This window comes from Haliotis rubra, unplaced genomic scaffold (assembly GCF_003918875.1).
Source record: "Haliotis rubra isolate DU_JTF1 unplaced genomic scaffold, ASM391887v1 Scf34, whole genome shotgun sequence".
NCBI lineage: Eukaryota > Metazoa > Mollusca > Gastropoda > Lepetellida > Haliotidae > Haliotis > Haliotis rubra.
In genome coordinates, this window is record NW_025767013.1 from 1,517,725 (window position 1) to 1,543,456 (window position 25,732).

The 25,732-nt window shown below is 37.6% G+C and overlaps 1 protein-coding gene across 4 annotated transcripts in view; it reads left to right on the plus strand.

The window, feature by feature from the left end:
- The window catches only part of LOC124284587 (zwei Ig domain protein zig-8-like), a 226,855-nt gene that overhangs the window by 26,288 nt on the left and 174,835 nt on the right, over positions 1-25,732 (plus strand). For 3 of the 4 annotated variants that reach the window (XM_046720688.1, XM_046720691.1, XM_046720690.1), the window contains exon 1: positions 12,172-12,501. The exons of the other annotated variant lie outside the window; for it this stretch is intronic. The gene's annotated coding sequence lies outside the window, so the exon portion shown is untranslated. Of the gene's footprint in view, positions 1-12,171; positions 12,502-25,732 lie in introns of those variants that run through there. 4 annotated transcript variants of the gene reach the window in all.

Here is a 25,732-nt window from a genome sequence, read left to right on the forward strand (position 1 = left end):
GATTGGTCCATAGGAATGATGACAGCTTAATGCATCTCTATCAGGAATACTACGATATGAATGATAGAAGCATTTCCCTACTTGAGATAAGCCAGGTTCACTGTAGGTCAAGGACCCCCCATGCTGAGGGTGGACCACAGCAGTGTAAACTATACAGGAATGTTAGTACATAGAATAACAGAGGATTTCATGCCTTGTCAGACAGATGTATTTAAATTGTAACTATTGACCATATTATATTATTTTCTAAACGAACATTTAGTCTCTGAAATGAACATATTTTACAGAAAAAACAGTTCCTAAATTATAATCATGAAATATAACAAATAGGAGCCCAGAGACTTTCTTCATTTTCAGAGGGGCGGTGGGGTAGCCTAATGGTTAAAGTGTTGGCTCGTCACGCCGAAGACCCGGGTTTGAATCCCCACATGGGCACAATGTGTGAAGCCCATTTCTGGTGTCCCTTGCTGGAATATTGCTAAAAGCGGCGTACAACCAAACTCAGTCAGTCATTTTCAGGAACTGTGGAAATCTAGACTTTCCACATAATCTAGACTTGCATGGGCTTTCTTGGATATATTTGTTTCAGGGTCTGTATGACAGACTAATTATTTTTCTCTGTTTAACTTCTGTGTTTGAAATATGCATTTTACGTAGATAATTGACAGTGTTGTATGGATTGTTAATTCAGTCAGAGATGTAGTGAAGTATATTTAGTCTATGTTTATTCAGATGATGCTAATGTACTGACAGGTATCACTGGTAATATTGTATTGCTTATGTGTCCTGGTTCTCATATATAGGGGGAGGTGGGGTAGCCCAGTGGTTAAAGCGTTCGCTCGTCACGCCAAAGATCCGGGTACAATGTGTGAAGCCAATTTCTGGTGTCCCCCGCCATGATATTGTTGGAATATTACTAAAAGTGGTGTAAAACCAAATTCACTCGCTCACATATAAAGATTTATTTATAAGGACCTGTGATCTATGTGCAGGACTCAGGAAGCAATTCAATTCATAAACACACGCACTAGTATTCTGGACATTGACACCACCACGTCATTGTTAGTGGAATCTGGTTTCTGACATCTGCAGAGCAGAGCATGCTTAACTTTTCATGATTATTTTGCTCGATTCATAAGCTTTTAATTTCAATTTTGCCTAATTGGCAGATAAATGAAACTGATTTCTACCCAATTACAATATATTACAAACCACTGCACTCTTGAACCAGATGTAGAAGTGTGAAGCTTTCACCCCAGCACCTGTCTTCATTAGGTCTTCACAATAACCCTACACCTATCCTCTCCACCATCCCTTACCCACTACCCACTTCACACAGCCTACTCACTATCCCACTTCACATGCCTATTCCACTTTACTCAAGCTCAAGCTCACACTCCCCACTAGTCACCTAAATACCCACTTCACACATATACTCCACCTCAAACTATACCCCACGTCATATTCTACATCTCTTAATCCATTTCACATTCACTAGCAGTCACCTTACTTGGTTTTCACAGCTAACCTTATTGTACTTCACACACCATAATTGTTACAACACTTCACAAACCATGCACCCTACCCCTCTTACAAACAAAACCTTAACTAACAGACAACTCCTGTATTGAAGGGGAGCACAGGTGGGCCAGTGGTCTGACAGCGTAAAATCATGCTCGCTCACTCACTCACTCTGTTCTAACCCAACTCACTCTTTTTAAAAGGCATGAACATTGAGCAACAGAACTAATTGCATGCATGCATCACTGCCGCCATTATGGAACATAATATGAGCAGTATTGATTACATATTGTGCAGTAAGTACATTGGTACCTGCTGCTGTATAGTGTATACAACACTGTGACAGGTACCATCGTCAGATATATAGAAACAACACCTGCACAATTTCTTTGATATATCGTGCACTCCTGATTGTATTTCCTTAAACATGAGACTTGACATATGAAACAGCACAAATTACCTGCAAGAGAGTGCATGTAAACAGTTAATTTCTCTACTTCAAGGATGTTTTCTAAGTCACAGACCTATTCCATTTTCTGACAATATTTGAAGAATTTGGACCACCAAGAGTGACACGTAAAAGTACAGTTGTGAATGAGGTCATCTGTCATGTCTTGGTGCATCCATCTATAATCTCCTGCATGCGCACCCCATGTGTTGGGGATGCTCATCTTTGGTTAAGGATTTCTTATCAATATTACGGCAATAAATGACATTTTGGACAAGTTGATTTATGCTGAGAGGAAGTCAATGGTTATTGATAGCTACCCCTTGGCGTTGAATCCATGTTTGATCTAGCCACACAAAGTTGTTATCATTTTAATACTTGGAAACATATGTAGAGCAGAGTGTTGGTGAGATTTAGGGGAATCTGTATTTGTTACAAGCAGTATTATGTGTAACGTTTTTATTGTGTGCACATTTCTTCACGCCATTTCACAGGGTGATAAAAATGCTTATTTTTATGATAGTTTAGATGAAGAAATTGTATCTATAATGATGAAACTTATGGATGGTGATACTGCCAATGCAGAACCTCCTCGTGTTTATGCTCACATGTAGATGCTATAATGTGTGAAGCCCATTTCTGGTGTCCCCTGCCATGATATTGCTGGAATATTGCTAAAAGCTGCATAAAACCATACTCACTCACTCACTCAAGCCCCTCAAGAAATCGCTCACCTATGAATGGATCTGAATATGGGCTTAAGGCCAAGATTCACCTTGATTATGAATCTAGGTTCGTCATTACCATACTGATGTTCATGTTCGTTAAGGTGAACAGTTACCTTGCCTTTGCATGTGTTTATAATGGATGTCATCCGCTGGTCACATTAGATCCAGATTTCACAAACAAAGTTTGTTTCGAGAAATTGGAGCCTGGTATGATATGGGAAGGGTTTTATGGCATATATTTCACCAAGGTGTAAACTATGCCCTGATTGTATTGCAGGAACTGAAAAAACAGTAATTGAATAGTGTCAATGTAAAACCAGGTCCCTTATTAGTGAGACAACAACAGGAATTAGCATTGAAGAATTATCTCCATGTAAATCAATAGTTCAAGTTTTCACTCACTCTGTAGTCATTTCTCTGTTTAATTACCGAACACAAGGATTATTTGTAAATAAAACCACGCTACTACAGGAGTCAACATTCTAAATACATCCATGAGCATTTCGTGACATTGTTGATCTTAAAGGGGGTCTTCACTGGTACTTTAGGAGTGCCAGGTACTTAAATATGCTGTTACAAAAAAAAAAAGTTTTTCAAATGCAAATTGAAGTAAAATGACATTTGTATCAATGGGATACTGACAGATATATTGTGAAATACTATTTATGAATGTCAATGACTTCAACTATAAATGTAGCTCAAAGCATATATCTGTAACCAAATAGAATTACTGACATAAAGATCATTAAATAGCTTTCAGATGGATTTTCCTCTGTGTGTTAAATTGCTTTCCTGAAGGATTATGCTATTCAGGCAAATAAATACAGTTCGATCTTTTCAATAAAATATCCATTTTTTTAAGGTACATCACAGGTGACCTTGGTTTGTCATAACTGACCTTGAGGACTAGCAGGACAGAATCCAGGCAATTATAATGAGACTGCATAATTTATCACAACGTTTATGATATCTAGTTCGTGCTCACAAGTCTGAAAAATAAATTTCATAAAGATTTGAGTCTGTCTCATCGAAATTCCTTTCAAGTTGAGTAGAGTTTGTTATTTATGAATTTCAAATTACCTTTTAGATAAGAGCGTCTTGGAAAGTGAAGTCTAAAACTAGTACAGGTTATTAGTTTATCTGTTATTATTTATCATGTTCTTTTCATGCAACTGACAAGTCAGGCTTTAATCACAAACAAGTGGAGATAAATGACAGGATTTGATCAAGTGACACGTGGAGGCACACCAATTGCAATAAATATGTCATTATATGTCACTGCCAAGTCCCCATGTTTACATTACATGATAAAAGTTTGAAATCAGCTTCCGAAATCTTTTGTTATGGATGATTTAGCAAGCCGAGTTAAACCTGTGTGTTATTGTGATTTTCTTGTCCGTTTGCAACAGGCTTGCAATCAGTTGCTGTCGGTGCGGAAAGTCTTAAATCAAACTATAATGTTTGATGTCCAATCATAAAAGTATTTAACTGTGTATGTCTGTGACAAGAGTGGGGCAAAGCCCTCATGTGTATCTGTGTTACGATCTAAGGACTTGGTGTTATCATGGTCTGCTCTCAACAGGCTCAGGTCAGAGGTAGACTTAAATGTTCGGGACTCTGAAATAAAGGTCAGCTCTGTTTGAGTCCACGTAACCAATAGCTCATTACACAGTGTCAACTTTTGACTAACACAAGTCGTAGATCTTCCTAATTAGGTAGGAGCATTATCCTTGTATCACAGTGATAAGATTAGACATGTCCAGGTGTTATTTTGTTTAATAGGAATAGTATCTTTAATTACTTTAATTGCTTGCTGATTCAGTGATTCCTCATGGAAACTTGACATCTGACACCATTCATGATATGAAGGCAGGATCAGGAATAAATGAGTATCTTCAGATTTTGGTCCCATTGAAAGGAGACAAAACTTTGTCTTCGATGTGAGGCTGTCTGCATATATAATTTTCTGTGTTTAATGAAAAGTTTTCTGATGTTGATTCATTCTGATAATAAATACTTCTACCCTCCAGCACTCATGAAAACATCTGGTCAGATTGACATTTCTTCATCTACATTCATTAAAAACTGTTTCAGAAAGAAAAATGGCTTATTCTGCATTATCAATATGATACTACTACCAAGTGATCTAAAACTTACAAGTTCATAACACATGTTGCCCAATTGGTGAAAAACTTTTATTTTTTTGTCCAGATTGTGTAGGTCAGCGTTCATGATGTTGATCACTGGATTGTCCTGTACACACTTAACTATGTACATGACTGCCAGACCTTGAATATAGTTGAGAGCGACATTAGACAACAACAAAACAAACAAACAAATGCATGGAGTTTACATGGTTTGTATATATAAAATCTACAGCAGACCAAGCATCTGAAGAGGTGTTTTTCCAGGGAACTTAGTGTTAATCTTGCTTCACTAATCCACAGAATTCATAGCTAGTTCCACTTGAACAAGACAAAAGTTAACTATATTTACATTCAAATTCTGTTTTTAGTAAAATGTGAAGCAAAATTACAGGGCCAAGAACTGCTTTACCCTCAACTGGTACTGGTCAGTGAGAGTTACTATCAATGAATTTTAACTTGTCCTCAGCACAATTTAGTAGTCTCAGGCTAATGGACAAGCATGAATTATGAAAAATGAACAAGGGATGCACACAAGTATCAAAGTGTTTTAATACCCATGAAACAGGGACTGTGGTCAGCTGTGTGAAGCCTCAGCATCCTCATCCCAAACCCTTCTAGTTAGTTGGGGATGGTGGAGTAGCCCAGTGGTTAAAGCATTTGCAGATCATGCTGAAGACCCGAGTTTGATTCCAAACTCAAGTGTGTAGGTTAAAGAATGCAATGTGGTTATGTTTCCTTTATCTAATTCTGAAGTTAGATTGCTTCTTTTGAACCACATAACAACATGCAAGTTTGCATATGCGTTTCTGACATAACAAATTCTGTGATAATTTATAAAACAAAGCAATCTTGAGATTGATGAAGTCCGCCACTTCAATGCTGTCAAGCTATTATTGAAGTCACATGTTTTGCAGTTTATTCATTTGCATCATGATTAATGCAAGCCTTTTATAACATTTAAAGTCAAAATGATATTATTAAAAACCTAATATTCACTTTTCTCCAAAAAGGGATTCTTTATTGAACGATAAATCGTTTACAAACTAAATTTGAAATTTACTTTGAAACTAAATTATCATGATAATATCATGCATATTGACAGAGTCCATCTAAAACCATCTGAAGAATTACATTTTTCATTTTGCCACAATATTTTTTAAACTTAATATGCAATATGTGTGCCAATGATCAAGATAAATAATGGAAACATTACCCCTGTCAACGCAAAAAGTCAATAAATCTAAGATAACTGATGAATTAACATTGTTGCAATTGAATTCTTTAAAAACATTTTTTTTCATATAACTGACATTGACAAATTTTGCATTTGAAGATTAAAGTATTCTTTCATCATTGGAATTTTAATCATATTGAAATTAAATCTTAATTTTAATGTTCTGTTATTTTTGAAATGGATAATAACTTTTGAAATGACTTGTGGGAATTTTATATGAAACTAAAGCTGAAAAGGAAATTATTACAATATAGAATCCTGTCATTTGATGAACGGAAACATTAGCATCTGACTGACAACCTGAACAAAGTGTGTGGTTATTAAGTGTATATCCTGCCGGAACATGTTATTAAGTGGCGATGGTTCTGATAATGGTGAAAAGCAGATTACAGTACTATTGATAGCTGCTACGTAAATTATCACCTGTGTCCTGCTTCATTTCAGTCACCTTGCCAATCCAGACAGAGTTGATAGCTGTTTCAGTTTGAATGATAATCATTATGACCCAGTGTGTATATGAAATGCATTGTCAGCACTTATAGGCTTAATCTTGTCAGATACAGTGTCAACCTGTCCGTCAAATGAAGAAATTGAAATATATGGAGGGATTAAATTGTTTGATATTATTGTTATCACTGCTTTGGTTGGGATTACTGTATCATGGGTTGTGGTCAGAGACCATCGGTCCAAGAACAAGGTTACAAGGTCACTGTAACCATTATTATTGATGGGGTGGTTGCATGTCACTGTGAAGTTGATAATGTAATTGGTACACATCCAAATCAGAATCCTCAGATTTGGAAACTTTCTGATTATGAATATGGTGGATGAAGAAGTTTTGGGAGATAAAAACCAAGAACAATTGTTTAATTCCACTTTTCTTGCTTTATATACTGCATAACTTACATAACCTGGAAAGATCCAGGTTGGCATTGGTCTTCAGCAACCCATGCTTGTTGATTGAATTGGATGGTCAGGCCTTGGTTGACACATGTCACCATATCCCAGTTACATATGTCTATGCTCATGCTGTTGATCACTGGATTGTCTGGTGCAGGCTTGATTGTTTCAGGCCGCCACCATATAGCTGGAATATTGTTGACTGTGGCCTTGAACAGCAGATAAACAGCCTAACTTTATCGAACTTCAAAATGCTTCAAAGGCATACTACTAATGTGAACTCACTTCTTAGTATAAAACTAAACTCACACCTCACTCACTCTCAGTGTCAGTCGTCACTCAGTCATCAATTTCAAGAGGCAATTTGCCATCAGGGCAGAGATGTTAAGAACATACTTTGGGCACAGACCAGTGAAGTTCTGAAAATGTCTGTGTAAAAGGATAGGTGATAAGACAATGCCTTTATGGCATCAGAGAATTAGGAGATAAATGTACTGTGTTTGGAAATTAGATGAATGTTTGACCGAATTGATCGTCTTTAAATTTCCTTTGAAATCAAATGGGTAATGCCTGTGTAGCAGTAGATAGGTGTTAAGATCATGCATGTGTAACATCATATTGGTGTTGAGATAATGCCTGTGTAGCAGTAGATAGGTGTTAACATAACACCTGTGCAACATTAGATAGGTGTTAAGATAATGCCTGACACATTGACACATAAATACATTAGGGATCAGTCACTTAATACAAGGGTAGTTGATCAGAGATGTTAGATAAACAAATATACTGAAAGTAGTTACCCTCCCATAATGCTTGTGATATGTTTGGATGTCCTTGTACATTTGTTTCATGGCTTTCCTTTAAAATGGAAAGCATATTATTTTATTATAAAATGTCCATTTTTCATGACGGTCCCCAAAATGTGTATTTTGTTTTAATGATCTGTCACATTTTTATTGACCCTCCCCTGATTCCCTCTGACCCCACCCACCCTGATAATAAGTGACCGGCCCCTAAAATATCTCAACAAATCCGCTATAACACAGACATTATTTGCACCCCTCCATACTAGGGATACTATGTCACAACCCCTTGCACATCAGTGAATTCAAGCATATAATGGAAACCAAACCCCAAATTTAAACAACTCTACATTTTACATGAGACAGATCGAAATGCTAATTTGTACTACCTTTCACATTTTTCAATACAAATGATCACTCAATATCAGGTATAATTTTTCATGATACTTTAAAAATTAATGTGTTATCCAACACACCTGTGGCATTTTATTTCCAAGCCTTGTATAATAACTGTTGGCCGCTACTGTATTCTCACACTGGTGTGTTTTATCACAGATGAATCAATATGCAATATGCAATGGAATTGGAATATGCAATGGTTCATGACTTTTGTGAGGTGATAAACTGCTGCACTACAGTATGCAGCTGACTGTTGCATCGCTTCGAAACCTGTGGGTTTGAATCCCAGTTTAACCGTTATTACGCTTTATGGTAGTCAAGGGGTGGTGGGGTAGCAGGTCATGCCGAAGACCAGGGTTCGATAGTCCCCACCTGTGTACGATGTGTGAAATCCATTTCTGGTGTCTCCCACTGATATTGCTGGAATATTGCTAAAAGAGGCATAAAACCTCACTCACTCACTCCCAAGCCTCACTCACTCACTCACTCACTCACTCACTTACTCACTCACTCAAGGTAGTCAACACCATATTCCTGCTTGAGCGTTTCTCAAAAGCGATAAATTATGTAAGATGTGCATCAAATTCTGGCTTTCCTGACACATCCTTCTGACTCAGCTTGAAATAACTGAAATACTGTTTAAATCCGAGTTACAACTACTGCATCCACTCATAATAGTCTATTCCATATCAAATAACATTTACTGCACTGCAACTCCTGAAATGATATGTACTGCTTTAATGTTTAAGACTATTTCTTAACGTTGGTGAATTTTTATAGTTCATTTTAACTTGTCGTAACTGTTTATAATTATAACGTAAACATTCCCTCTGGATTATGGTAGCCTTATCCTGTGGATTCACAGAATACATACAGGAAATCAAAAGAAATTTTAACACTAAGTCATAGCTATTCCTAGTGGTATACCTAATCTACCCCTGAGTTATCTCCCTTGATCCTGACGTCACTGTATTGTACTCCTAGAACCCTTCATAAATTTTACAGCTCATTTCAACTTGTCGTAGCTGTTTATTATTGATATTTCCTCATTTAGGAGATACACCTATGATTTTGAATTGAGAAATGTTTTAGATATGACATATATATATACTTTGAAACTGAATGTTTAATCAATATGAATTATTAAGAGCAATTAAATGTAGAAACAATTGACCCTAGTAAACTAAACATTTGACTGTGGCAACACTGCGAAATGCACACTTGGTAGTTCCTAGATCATGCATTTTGACACAGTACAGCTGTTGGTCATTTTTGTATTTAAATTTATATTTTTAAACTTGTGCTTTTTCTATTAATGTTTTATGCTGTATGATATATAAGAAATTGTCAAATAACAACCATAGCAAGAGCTGGACTTAGTTGTTTACAAGACAAGTAAAAAAACTAGACAACCTTTATGGATAACAACTTCTTTATTTCGTGAGTGTGACGTTTCAATACAGATTTTTGTCCCGTTGTCTTTGCCACTCAAAGAAGTTAAGACAAGTAACATTGTAAATTGACTTTAAAAGAAGGGATTTTATTTTTAACAATGACTTCAGTGATATTCTAACTACCTGTTGGCAGGAAGTAAAATATTTGGACTAGACAATCCTGTGATAGAAATTATGAGCATCGATTCACACAAATAGGTACTATGGCATGACCATCTGATCCATTTGGTGATGTCTTACTAGAAGTAGATCACTACAAGAAGAGAGCTAGCTTGCCTCAACTACATGTTTCACACAATAAATACATTGATCCCTACTACAATCGTTTCTGAATGAAATCCTACCCAACCCGAGTCAACCTTCATCACCCAGGGAGTAACACTATTAGTTGAGCGAGTCTCTGAAACTCATTGATTATTTTCTTGTGGTCATACACAGTTACATATTTCTCAACAGAAATTGAAATATCAGCACATATATCAATATGCCTGTCTCCCATATCTCATGATAGCAGCGAGACAATTCAATAAGAAAGATATCCCATCCCTGCACTGGGCCAGGCTAAGCATCATACACTCCGGCCTTAGGCCCTTTTCCACAAATCGCTTCATTACGGCCGCTCTAGCTCTAGTTGTGTCTTTTCATGCAAGCCAGCATGCGAGATCGTTATTGACAACTTCATAGCAGATGATATAATGAGAGGCTCCGTCGCGAAGACTTGCACCACTACAGCCTGTGGACTTTTACTTTAAACTCAGTAGTTTGATGTATTTATATCTGGAATTTTTCTTTGTCACTTTCTGGTTAATGTGTGCAGAATGTGAGGTGAATGTGCGATTCAGTAATGGGATATTATCAGGTTGAGTTGGATGTAGTGTGGACGTTCACAAGGGACGATGTCTGTGATAGCAATGATAATGCTTTTATACTTTGTATTAGTCAAATAATGTGTAAAGACACTGAACAAGGGTCATCTACCACTACTACTACTACAACCACCACCTCAGCTACTACTACTTCTGTTACTACTAATGCTACTACTTCTCCTACAACTACTACTACTGCTGCTACTGCTACTTCTACTTCCTAAATTATGTCATGCCTCATTTGTACACACACACACACACAAATGCTCCTTTTCCCCCTCCCCCTCCTCCTCCTACTCCTCCTACTACTACCACCACCACCACCACCACTACTACTACTAAAACTACTTGATGCCTCACTTGTGAGTGTGTGTATATTTATATACATATGAACCTGTACTTGCTATATGGTTGAAACTGATGTAAAGTTAAATTTTGAGTCATTCATTCACTCCTACTCATACTACTACTGCTGCTACTGCTACTACTACTACTACTACTACTACTACTACTACTACTACTACTACACTATTACTACAACAACTACTACTACAACTACTACTACTACTATTGCTACAACAACTACTACTACTACGGCGATGACGACTACTACTACTACTATTATGCAACTGCACCTACCTCCACTACAAAGGCCACTAGGGCCAAACAACCGACATCAGTACTTTCACCACTGTAGAATTCAGCTGAAGCCATCCATTCAGCTCTGCATCACCATATCTGGTTGTACACTGTTGTCACTATTGCTACACACAACTGTAATACTCTTGTCACCAGTACTGCTGACTGTAGTCTCCATTCTGTAACTTACACCCTCCCTTCCCTCACAAACAGAACCGGAACTGATAAATTATTTACACTGCTCGGCTTTGCTATAAAATCCATGATTTTCATCTTCAAAAGTCATTTTCCTCCACAAATTTTCTCGTACAATGCAGATTTAAACCATAACTGCTGAATTATTTTAATTACAGAAAGTTAACAGTTAAACTGTTACAATGAGCACATTTATATTCAAGCTCTTGGACACAGCCATGTGTGTTAAGGCATGAATGAGAAGAATACTACAACATCAATACTGTCAGGAAGATTTATTGTCGAAATTGTGGTTACCCAACCAATTGGCCCAATTGCAAACTCTAAAGTTAAGCTCCCTGACACTCAGTCATTTGAAGAATCCCCTGCCAGAATTCTAGGCCCCAGTTAAAAATGACCTGTGTCAGCTTGACACTTGAAATAATTGACAAACAAGTTCACACTATTCACACTACGACTATTTATAAAACATATAAATAACACCATGTGATGGTAAAATTATACTGAACCTTCGGACAGTCATGTGTCTCAGATCAAGAGGAGGGTTTAAATGTCAGTTATACATCAGTGATCGAACAGTGGTAGGAGTGCTTAGTTGTTTGTTACCTTCCCACTTGTTTCCGTCAAACCCACGTCCTTGTCCACATAACGTAACACTTCAGTGAGAGCATTTTTCATTGTGATAGCACACAGTGTCTACCCAAAGAAGACCTGGATAATAAACTCATTGATTTCCACAAGCAGCATACAGTAAAGCAGGGTGCCAAGGGACCCATGCCCAACGCAGAGAACCCAATGCGTGATTCCTATTGATTGATAGAAGCAATGGACAGACAGGGAGTAAGACGCTCTGCCGCGAGACGACTCCACTCCGCTAGACTACTCAACTGATAGACCACTCTACCACCAAACTCTGTCGAAGTCTGTCACGTGTGTTTGGCACAGAGGTCTAACATAGCCGGCTTCCCGAGTGGAGATAGTCCATTGTAATGCGTGTTGCCAGTTTGTAACAATACTTGGCAGCTTATGCTCTGCATCGGAGTGTGAGCTATCAATGACTTGATAGGTAACCAGTGCTACAGCATGTCTCTCTGTTGGTCCTGTGTCAAGTTAGTGTTGGTTAATCCCCTTCTCTGGATTTAGCTGCAACCGGACAAGTTATCCCAGGTTTGTAAAGTTGTCTGTGTGTTGTAACTTTTGGATTTACTCTGCAGTCGTCAAAGGAGGAAGGTTCGTATGTTTGACATCACAACTTTTGTAGAAGCACTTTGGTAGGATACTGTATAACATTTTTCATGACTTTACCTGTTTGATAGTAATGGAAACAGATGTATTTTATAAATATTAGGAAGGCTAGTCAATAAATGGGTATTGATTTTGATCGGAGATGTTTGTTGATTTTAACAAATTTCAGCTATACTGTAATGAAGGGATCGGATGGCATTGTCGCAATGAAGAGCAGGGTTATGTAAGGAACTCTTGTAAATTGGATTTTAACAACCAATGGCTAACAGCTGTTCTGGGGCTAGTTGTTAAACTAGTTTGCTGTTAACACACCAGTAGTAGTTTGTGGCGACAGTTTTAGGATAGTCTGCTGTAGGGGAAAGGTTGCCTGTCCATTCCTGATTAGAAAAAAGCTTTTACACAGGATATTGGTTTTCAAATGGGACTTTGTCACTTGACAGTTGTTAAGCTATTTTTTGCATGTTGTCGTAACAAGGTAGTAAGATGCTTGGTATGTTTAGTTAATGTACCATGGTTCAAATTTGGAAATGTTCAAATGAATGGGTGTTTTCTTTCTTGTGTATTTCATTGTTATATGCCAGTCTTATGGGAGAGATAAATGTTCAACAATATTGTGTAGTTCTGATCATGAGCTACATAGCCATATTTTACAGAAAGTTTAAATTATGTGGAAAGAATTTTTTCAGTAATGAGATTTTACATTTAATTGGTTTCTAGCATATTTTGGTATAAGTTATGAATAGTTAAGTTTGTTTGCAGTTTTCTTTAATCATTTTCTTTAATCATTTTCTGATCATTAAATGGAGATTGGTGGTGAAGAGATTTCAAGTGCTAACATTTCCTGTAAAGAAGTTTTGGTAGCAGAATAACCTTTATATTAAGGTATTGCTTATAAGCATCAAGAGAATTCCTTTTATGACATTTGCAAGTAAGAGGCTTTGAAGGTTATATTGCAAAACCATGCATTTTTATAAAGCATTCATTACTGATGAATGTTAATATTTGAAGTATAAATAGTGAAAGGTCATATACGGAATGCTTGACATTAACCATCTGATGAAGAAAAGAAAGATGTGATGTTTTAAGTACAGGTTTTCCATTTCTATAATAAACATTTGTGAAAGGCATCACTGCTTTTTATTTTCACTGTAAAATGATGTATATTTTCACTGCTTTTCATTAACAAGCTAGATGTTAAGGGATTCATAATTTGCTATGCATATTCACAAACTACTGATAATATCTTTTCCCATTCAAATCTAATGAGCATAATGGGCAACTTTCAGAGTTAGAAAGTGCAAAATTCCATGGAAGTCTGAACTGTTTTGTAGGTCATTTTTTGTCACGATGTAATTGTTCGGGAGTGAACAATTTATTTGATTCTAATCTCATCTGAGCATTTTCTAAACAATTTCAGATCCAATGTTCGGTTGAATTTAAATGTGTTGCGTATGATCATAATGTGATACTTGATATTTGTTTCAAATGAATCTGGGTTTATATTTTTGTTGTTCTGGTGGTAAAATCAATATATATATATATATATATATATATATGTAACACTTCAGTGACTGGCACTGCATTGTGGTGTGGTCGACATACTTTAATGCATATTTCTCTCTCTCTCCAACTATGAGGCTGTGGATACCTATACCTCTGGACCTCTACAACACTGGTATCAGAACATTCCAGATAGGTTTTTTCACGTTGTCTAGAAAAAGAAGTGGGAACATATATGAAAAACGTCTTTCCACTGCACAGTTAAAGTGAGATTATGTTTTACATCATCTGTCAGGACTGATTTTATGATCACGCTTTTTTGTCCTTTTTGTCGAAGTCATGGCTTTATGTAAGATCGATATATGGCTTGACTTGTACCTGCTTACAAATCACATGTGGTATTTCTCTGTAAAGTAAGCTGTCTCCATACATAATGACTAGCAATGTGCAAAACATGCCATAAATTTTTCCATTGTAAGAGCAACTTAAGCGACAGTTTGGTGTGAGTCTCATGTACATAGTATGGTACTACTACTCAAAAACTTTAAGCATCATCTGACTCTTTCATATCGCTATAGTTAACCTGTCATGATAAAAGTGGCCCTTAACGCTAGCCTATTTCTTTTTTTATATATTGAAATATTGAATTGTTATGGACAGTTGTTCAATACAAACAGAATTTATCAAGAAATATCTGTTTTCAAATGTTGGTTGAGCAATAACTGTTTTTCAATATTTGTCAGGCCATATCAGTTTGGAAATGTTGTCATAGCAATATGTGTTTGGTAATAACAGTGTAGCAATATGTCTGGGGCAGAATCGGTTTAGTAATATTCAAAGCAATATCTGTTTTGCAGTATTTCTCTTGAAATATCTGTTTTGTAGTATTTCTCTTGAAATATCTGTTTAGCAGTATTTCTCTTGAAATATCTGTTTTGCAGTATTTCTCATGAAATATCTGTTTAGCAGTATTTCTCTTGAAATATCTGTTTTGCAGTATTTCTCTTGAAATATCTGTTTAGCAGTATTTCTCTTGAAATATCTGTTTAGCAGTATTTCTCTTGGAATATCTGTTTTGCAGTATTTCTCTTGAAATATCTGTTTTGCAGTATTTCTCTTGAAATATCTGTTTTGCAGTATTTCTTCAGAGATATCAGTTTAGCAATGTTGATCATGCAATATTTGTTCTTCAGTATTTCTCTTGAAATATCTGTTTTGCAGTATTTCTTCAGAGAGATCAGTTCAGCAATGTTTGTCAAGCAATATTTGTTTCCCAGTATTTGTCTTGAAATATCTGTTTCACATTATTTCTCTTGATATATCATTTTAGCAATATTGGTCAATCAATATTTGTCCTTATGTCTGTTTAGTCACATCTGGGCAATATCTGTTCATAGTATCCTATCAGCAGTATCTGTCTGTCTGTATCACCTCTTGTTACAGTGTCATATGGTCTATTTGATGTATGAGTAATGGTCTACCTTTATCTTGCATACTTAATTTGTCTGGACAAGATCCCCTTGCTGTTCCCTTAAGAACAGAACTACTCATTATCTTGACACTACAAGTCATAATCTGTCAAACTCATGTCTCTTGTAGCAGCTGGGTCTGCTGAAATAACATGAATTATTCCTACACACATTCATTCATAATTTGTGAAAATGTTTTTGTTTTTTTTGTGAAATTTGATATGTTTGCAAAATGGGCCATATTCATAAAGTGAATGCAGCTTGAATGCCGAGTTGTTTGTCATCTCACACTATGAATATATTTATAAGTCACCTTATAGATTTAAAGGTGTGATCTTTGAAATAGCTCGACATTCCTTATTTTGTTACTATTCTTACTGATACTGCCTCTCCCACATCCAAGTGTGCTGCCCGCTCCTTATACAGCTATCTAATTTGGCAGTTTCTCCAGTACTGATTCACCACACACTCATTAGTATACCCCAATACATGCCCCATTACAATCCAGTCTATCTGAACCCAGGCAGCGTGTTCAGGCTCCCTCTAACATATCCATGCGGGTCCTTGTCCTCAAACATCTTGCCAGCTTCAAGCTCTCTCACACCAGATCAGTCATTCTTGTTCTTTCTTTCCTTTTGTTGATATATCTCCCTCCTCCTTTTCTTTCCTTACTCTCCCTCCCATTCATTCTCTGATTCTTCTGATGTCTTCTTTTCCCACCCTTTACTGTTTGAACTCACGCTCTATTGAAATCTCTCTCACACACCTCTCACACACCTCCCCCCTCCCTCCCTCTCTCTCTTTCCCTCCCTACCTCCCTCCCTCTCTCTCTCTCTTTCTCTCTCCCAGTCTATGTGCTCTGTCTGTGTGCCTGCCTGCCTGCCTCCCTATCTTTCTCTTTCCCTCCCTCCTTTTCACTCTCTCTCCCTCTATTGCCGATGTGACGTTAAATTTTAACTCACTCACTCTCTCTCCCTCTCTCTCTCTCTCTCCATATTGATATTAACTCCTCACTTTATCCCTAACCTTTTCATTTTCCTCTTCCTCTTCTGCTGACTCTCACTCTATCACTTTCACACTCCCTGACTTTACGCTCCCCCTTCCCCCATCACCAGTGTGTGCACTGCTCCACCGTGGTAGGCAGCCCTGCTAACAGCAGACCCTGTGACACTGCAATACTTTATGCATGTTGCAGACAGATGGATGGCATTCACGGTGTTTCACTTCAGGGCACTCTTGTCAGACTTACTTGGTACAAGAGTCAACAAACTTGAAATCATCTGAAAGTCTGTGTGATTAGAATTTGTAATTTGCATTGTGATGTGTTAATTTACTTGATGGACAGCATAACTAGACCTGTCACATTATTATGATGTGTTAATCTAGGTTATGGACAACACAACTAGACCTGTCACATTATTATGATGTGTTAATCTAGGTTATGGACAACACAACTAGACCTGTCAAGTTGTTAGGATGTGTTAATCTAGGTTATGGACAACGCAACTATATCCGTCAACGATGTGTTAATCTTGGTGACAGACAACATAACCAGACTGGGCGTATTATTTTGATGTGTATTCTAGGTGATTGTTAACATGACCTGACCAGTCACATTATTGCAGTGTGTTAATCTAGGTGACAGACAACATGATTAGACCTGTCACATTATAACAGAGTGTTAATCTGGGTGGCAGACAACATAACCAGCCCTGGCATATCATTTCGTTGTGTATTCTAGGTGATTTGTTAGTATGACTAGACCGGTTACGATGTGTTAATCTAGGTGTTGGACAACATGATTAGACCTGTCACATTATCACAGAGTGTTAATCTAGGTGACAGACAACATAACCAGATCGATCACATTATTACGATGTGTTACTCTAGGTGACGGACAACTAGACTTGACCTGTCTTATTATCACAGAACAAGACTCCAGGTGATGGACAACATGATTAGACCTGTCACATTATCACAGAGTGTTAATCTAGGTGACAGACAACATAACCAGATAGATCACATTATTACGATGTGTTACTCTAGGTGACGGACAACTAGACTTGACCTGTCTTATTATCACAGAACAAGACTCTAGGTGATGGACAACATGATTAGCTCTGTCACATTATCACAGAGTGTTAATCTAGGTGACAGACAACATAGCCAGCCCGGGCATATCATTTCGTTGTGTATTCCAGGTAATTGTTAGTATGACTAGACCGGTCGCATTATTACGATGTGTTAATCTAGGTGACGGACAACTAAAGTTGACCTGTCTTATCATCACAAAGCAAGAATCTAGGTGACAGACAAAATAAGACCAGTCACATTATCATGTTGAGTGAGTTTAACTACAACCTTACAAGTATTGATTCACGGTAATTGTTCTTTGTCATTAAAGTGTTCGAGGTGTTCACTCAGTCAGTAAAGCAGAACAGCACATCTCTGAATATTTTACAACTGTTTGCCTTTGTTTTGTTGTCTCAATTCAGATTTTGTATGTACATGGCATATGAACTTCTCAATTGAACACTCCAACATGGATGATGTCCTGTGAAGATCTGGGTTACAAAAAACCAGAGCAGACATAGGTGCAGAGCTGTGTCACTTGTCAGACCTCCTGGCAGACACAGGTGCAGAGCTGTGTCACTTGTCAGAACTCAGGACAGACACAGGTGCAGAGCTATGTCACATGTCAACATGTATTCTCCCTCTAGAAAGAAACAGTTTCTTGTGGTTTCAAGCAATACATTCAGTGGCTTTTGCAAGTACTTTAAGAGTTAAATACAGAGTATGTGTGCGCAGGGCAGGCAGAAGGCTAACTTGATGGTGGAAGCATTCGCTCGTCATCCTGAAGAATGGGGTTCAATTCCCTACATGGGTACGTGTGAAACCAATTTCTGGTGAACCCCTTCATGATATTGTTAGAATATTGCTAAAAGTGGCATAAAACTCACTCACTCACTCACCCACCCACCGTTGAAGCAGGAAATGATATTTGTCACTAAACCAAATGGTATGCCAACTTTGGAAAAGCCAATGGATGGTTTAATCGACACCACTGCAGCCACTGAAGTCAAGTATGCTGAGGTAAAATAATGCCAGCAGCATGCCTTTTTCCTGGGTTCAGGAACATTGTAAACGGTTGCAGAGTCTGTGCAGATAAGGATGTACACCAGGAATTCATATTAGAGTTTAGGTTTCAATGAGTGTCCAGTTTTGAAGATGAAAAACCTGATGTAGTCATCTTGGACTGTTGTGGTGATGGGCAGTCTCCCAGATCCTGGACAGTCTCAAGTGATGCCAAGTTTCAGTTGCAGTGGCTGTCCAGCTTTGAAGATGAAGAACATGGTTGAAATGGCTTGATGTAAATCACCAGTTTCACTCTTCCACAGCCTTATTCCGTGCCGTTTTACTTTACATTTTGGAATGCGAATTTTCAGAATTCCCTTCATTAACTGAATGATTTGAAATGATGTGTCATAAACTTTCCCATGACATATTCCATAACTTGCATGTTGAAACAGCTTTTGAAAGCAAATAATGCATATTTCACTGATATTATCTCTGTCAAAAAAAATAAGACTGTTTGTGGCACCTTATCAGTGAAAGGAAAATGTAGACTTTATTTCCATGTAGCAGATACTTACTTTTGAAAACATTTTAACAAACTATATGCTTCCATTCTACTGGAGTGTACAAACTTGATTCTCTCTGTTTCTGTCAGTTTAGATCCTCATAAAACATGGGCATAAGACAGAAATGTTATAGTAAGTCCCAAAACTTTCAAAGTAAAATATGAATTATCACATTTTAAACGTAGTATTTTTGTTCTTTTAACTGTTGGCTAAATGTTCCTACAATCGCCAGCGGCTGAAGGGATGGTGTAAATCCAGCTAGGATTCATGCAGGTAGCAAAAGTACTGTAAGTCCCCATGGACCCTAGTATGGTGATCTACCTTCAGTTGGTGGTGATTTATAGCCCATTTTTATATGTGTTGTCCCCTATAGTTAAAATGTTTTAGATTCAATTACTAGTTTTACATGTATATCTGTGATACTCTAGTTGCTTTTCTGTCCTTCGTCGGCAGGTGTTTTATAATATACATATATTTTATTTCAATATCAAGTGTTCTCGTCACGATATGGCTGAAATATTGCCGATGTGACGTTAAATATTAACTCACTCACTCACTCAGAAATGTTATAAGTAGCTACACACATGGACATATTCTGGATGGGTCATGAGAACCTAGATTGGGCATATGGTGGACACAGGTGCCAACAAACCAGACACATCTGCTGGACATAGTCTGGACTGATTAGAATCACATAAAACACAGGCTAAAGACTGTTTGATACAGATTTGAAACAGGTTGGAGAAATTGGAAACATGCTAGACACAGACTAGAGACAAAAATGACAGATCAAATAAGCAACCGAGTGATCATACTCTGCTTTACACAGAAACCTGCTTTGCACGGAACCAATGTCCTTAGTTACTCAACACTTTTCAACAAAAACCTGCTGATTGGAATGCCACTGAGAGTTTCAGTCAAATTTTTCGTTTTTGTGGATCTTTTTATCTCAGTGTGTGAAGAATCCTGTGAAAGCAAAGGCCAATTTCAGAAGAAGCTGGCACTAAAGGAAATGAGCACCCTGTGTTTTGAGAGATGAAAATATGACCCCAGAAGGAAATTCTACAAAGCTGGCTTCAAAGTAAGGCTATTACTGACTGTTACATTTGACATTTACTGTCTCTGTCGTGTGGTTAATCAAGGACCTATAATATCATGAATATTGTATTATTATTTTTTTAAATGTAACAGTAAAACGTCAATGTAATATAGAGTATAAGTTTGACAATGGAACTAAAAACATTATTTGATATATTATTTAAAGAAGTATCTCTACAGTAGATTTGTTCAAAGTTTTTGTATTGGGACGATAAATAATAAAGACATCAGCTTAGTTTCTATATACTCAACTGGTTTGATTAAACAGATTAATGGCTTAAAGCATTTCTTTGGAAAATAATCCATTAGTATTAAAAGAATAAAAGCACACCAGATATGCTCTTAATGGGAGTTTGTAACAGGTATCTTTGAAATCCTTTAGTGAAATATATTGTTTTCAATGTGTCTTACCTAAATCTGCTCAAAACAGATGGAGATGGACCTCCCAAGTGTGTCTCTTGTGATGAGGTGTTCACCATCAAGCATATTCTGCTTGAGTGTGTGGGCTTTTCAAATACAAGGGATTCACGTTATGAAGCAATGAATCTGAAAGATCTGTTTTTCCTGCTTGAGTGGGCACCTCATTGTGAACTACTTGAAATATATTGGTCTCTACCTTGAATTTGTATATGTGTGACAAATTTGCTGTATTTTTTAATTTGGTGTTTTGGCGTTTCTAGTTGCAAATAATAATGTAGAACCTGGTCCTAGTCTACATCAACCCATGCTGTAAGAGGTTACTAAGATGACATTGTGTCATCATGACTAAGATGAGTTGGTGGTCAGGAATCACTGCCTTGCTGATTCCAAGTCATCATATACCAATTGTGGGATCAGTGCTCATGATGTCAATCACTGGTTCAGTACCCCATACCCCAGACTCATTTATCTATCAGGGGTAGATCCAGGAGTTTGGAGAAGTGGGGGGGGGGGTGTCACACATAAATCATGAAGTCCAGGTTAGGGGAAATGCTCCTCAGGGAATGTTTTTGGGGGGACAAGGGGATGTGGCCCCTCTGGATCAACCCCTGTATCTGTACCACCATAATGGTGGACAATTCCTTTGTGCAGCATTAACCAACAACTAGTTGTGCCAGTAACATATATACTGAAAGAGTCAAAGGATCGCAGGTAAATTCAAGCCTTCCTTTAATATTTTCCAGTTTTCATCACCAGTTTCGAATAGCACTGTGGTGATGAAAACTGGAACATATTAAAGAACCGCTTGAATTTTTCTGTGATCCTTTATTTGTTTCTCTCAGTATATCTATATGTCAAGTGGTGGTAGGGTAGCCTTAGTGGTTAACCCATTTCTGGTGTCCCCCCGCCGTGATATTGTTGGAGTATTGCTAAAAGGAATGTACAGCAAAACTCACTCACAGTCTCACGCAACACAGTCTAAAATATTTAAGACAACTTTAAGGTTACAAGATACATGGAGGGGTTGTATCATGTTTTCATCACATGTCCGTCTATGAACAAGTGTTTTTGTTGACTTGAAAACTGATGTGTTATAGTGAGGAAAGTGTGATTCATACATTTAAACCTTGCTTAAAACACAGTTAAAAAATCATCCAAAACTAAACTCACTCACTCACTCTATATATCAAAGTCACATCTGAAAACAGCAGTGACAGTCAGACTGTTAGCACTAGTTGCAAACAAATTCCCCATTACAATAGGACATTATAGTGACATGTGAGACCAAACTGTTACCACTAATGTCAGTCAGCCATGGCGCCACTTGAACAACCTCAGTAAGTCAGACTATTCTAGCTTTGACCCAATGGCAACTGTAAGCTTGAACATTGTAAATTACCACAGACATTTTAATAAACCCTGACTGTATTCTACTTCCACGCTAGTTTTAACGGTATGCTCTTGGTGGCTTCCATTGGTGCAGTCTTTACTTCAAATCAGCCTGTGAAAATCTGGGTTAGAATTAGTCTTCAGGAAGCCATGCTTGTAGGAGTCAATTACCTGGATTGGTAGGTCAGGCTCACTGGCTTGGCTGGTTGGTTGGTTTAACAGTATTATTGCCCAATTTCCATTACTAGATTGTCTGTTCCTCACACGATTATGTAAAGACTGATGTCATATAAATGTAATATAACTGAAGACATCAGTTAACATAAATCAAACAAACAATTTTAAAATCCTCTTGAACATCAATAATCTTGGAAACAAAATTGATTGTATGAAAATATTTTAGGCCTCAGAATGAAAACTTATTTAAAATAGTCTCGTGTGAGAGAGTGAATTTAGTTTTACGCCACTGTTAGCAATATTCCAGCAACACCAGAAATGGGCTTCATACATTGTACCCATGTAGGAATCGAAGCTTGGTCTTCGGGTGTGACGAGCCAATGCTTTAACCACAAGGCTTCTCGATGCTCTTTAACACATCTTAGGAAGTCCTAGTCTGTCTCACAGTCCCTGAACCACATTATTTTCCCTACTGCCAAGCCCTATCTGCAGTGCTAAAGCTCTAAATAAAGCAAGTCTAGATTTCCTCAGGTTCTGAATCTCTGGTTTCCCTGGGGCTCCTTTTCAATTTAAACGGACTTGTTTGTTACTATCAAAATTACATATATTCAGAGACTAAGCGTTAGTCTAAGCAAGTCCTAATGATTTTACATATGGAATTGAATGTTTACTTTTTGTCCTTTGTATAATGACATAGTAACAGTTGTATAATGCTCATAATGCTCAGGTCACAAATCAGTTGAAGTTAAGCAACGTTGGGTGCAGAGTCATGGATGGGTGACCGTGTTTGGCAGCTTGACTCATGAGAGTTTCTAGGTCCTACCCCACAACAAAGCACATGTGATACATGTGGTCCTACCAAGTGAGTTTCTTCAAAATTGCCTCTGTTCACCAAGCAGAAAATGGGTACCTGGTGGGATAAGTCATGTGACTATAACCTTCTAGTGCCTCACAGGCGACTTGGGTTATCTGGGGTCATAATGAACTGTGACTTGTACACGCTTACAGCATGCCCCTTAGTGATGTGGATGAGGTGCTATAACAGTACTCTAATTATTATAATGAGTATTGTAACAGTACAAACAGATTGTTGTGAGAAATGTGTGGAAGTCACACAATCAGGTCACATGATATGAACCAGTTAACTTACCATCACCACTGATTTCCATGATAACAGTACAATGATATGTTTATACAGGACATGCTTTGCAAGGCTGTTCATAGGCATGGATGAATATATATGGAATGGTAATCAAAGACAAAACCATTGAATTACACACAGGTCATATAGACAGAAATACCTGAAATATTTTATATTTTTATCTTGGACATTTTTCATAAACAGGGAAACTTAACTTTTAACATATTTTGTTTTGAAGTTTTTCTGAAGTGATGACTGAAATGTTTAGAGTGAGTGAGTGAGGTGGGTTTCACGCCACTATTAGCAATATTCCAGCAATATCATCGCTCATTCCAGAAATGAGCATCACACATTGTACCCATGTGGGGAATCAAACCCGGACCTTTGGTGTGATGAGTAAACGCTTTAATCACTAGGCTACCCCACCACCCCAAAGTGTTAGGCGGCTGCTGGATTGCTCTATCACTGGGCAGTATTAAGGCAACAAAGAAACATTTTTTAAGCAAAATGTATGTGCTGCAGGAACTACCACAGAACAGGCAGTGCTTACCCTATTGCAAATGCTTGGTGTTATCACAGATTTTGATTGATCCATTCATATAACTTTCACTGCTATTTTTTGTTTTAAACCCAATGGAATCTGTTTCAACTGATGATGAAGAGTGGGTATTCTCTTGTGCTGATGGTTGATATGTCTTTCAAAGGCTCATGATAATGGACTCTAGTTTATATGGGCAATCAATTCATGAAAAAAAAATCTCTTATATCTTAAGAGCTTTTGCCTATACAATATTCATAAAGTTCATATGAATTATGATTATTATGTGTTGATTGGGACAGTTAAGATAATGACTATTCCCAGTAGAGGTGTTCCAGCAGGAACAACAAACTATCCCAAGGAGAGTATGTAGTGGTTAGGGACACTCCTTGGAAGATATTTATTGATACAAGATGGAGAGGATGCTAAGGGTTTGCTTAACAGAGTCTTGTAAGGAGGGATGCTTGAAGCAGCGCAAGTTTCTTCTGCGAATTAAGTAAATAGTAGGGAAAGGTTAGAACACAAGACAATCACCAATAAGCACAGTGAGAGATTGTCGGTATATCTGCTCCAACTTCACATTCCAACACAATTTATATGTTTGTTTCTCCAAATAACCTTTCCTTCGAAGCTGTTTGATATGTAAATATTCACCCCCTTCTGATGCTTGTAGCTAGATGCTTACACGCTGTGTAATTACGGATTATATTCTCCGGATACTGCGGATAATTTTGAACATGAAATAAGCAATATTTGTGGACTGGGAGCTGGTTTCGGATTTCACTTCCAATAATGTTAATCTCCCAGTGACTAGAGGATTGTTTTCTTGTCAGATGTTTCCTGCATATATAACAGCAGGGGTGTGCTTGTCTGGCTGTCTTGTTTCAATGTCTTTGAGATCTGACTGTAAGGGATACTTTGTACAACTGGCAGGTATGTAGTCTTGCGTGGCTCATTATGTCCAGCATGCACTTGGGCAAAGTGATTGAGTGAGTGAGTTTAGTTTTACGCCATACCCAGCAATATTCCAGCTATATGGCAGTGGTCTGTAAATAATCCAGTCTGGATGAGGCAATCCATTGATCAACCACATGAGCATCGATCTACGCAACTGGGAACTGATGACATGTGTGAACCAAGTCAGCGAGCCTGACCACCCAATCCCGTTAGTCGCTTCTTATGACAAGCATTGGTTACTGAAGACCAATTCTAACCCGAACCTTCACAGATGACCATGTACAGAGAATCTCACCTTAAGTATATACACTTAAGATGGAGTTTTAAACTTTTATTGACGAGTCTTGATATATTTTATATCGAAATGTGCTGGTAAAAGGGTGAGATTCTCTTTATCACCTCAAATCAGTCCTTATAATACTTTTTCACTTGCAAACCGTAATATGAAGTTTCTTGAGTGTCAAACCTCATAGGTACATCCAGGAATTTTTAAGAAGGGGTGGCGGTGGGGTGGTTCAGGGGATTTGAGCCCCCTGTACCCTACCTTGGCTCTGCCATTGAACCTACACTAACCTACAGCTTCAGTGGCAGAGAGATTATTGACATTATTTGATTCTGATATCATGGTAACCGATGTCACAATGACCTGTAAAGTGTTGTGATGCCATTTCATCGTAGTGATAATTTCCAGACTGATATCATTTGATCAATGCAATATCGCCTTTGTAAGCCAGGATAGATCATACTGTTCAAACCAGAGTAATCCCACTCACTAACCCCTGGGATATGTGTGGAGTGAGTGAGTGAATGCCTAACAGCAGGG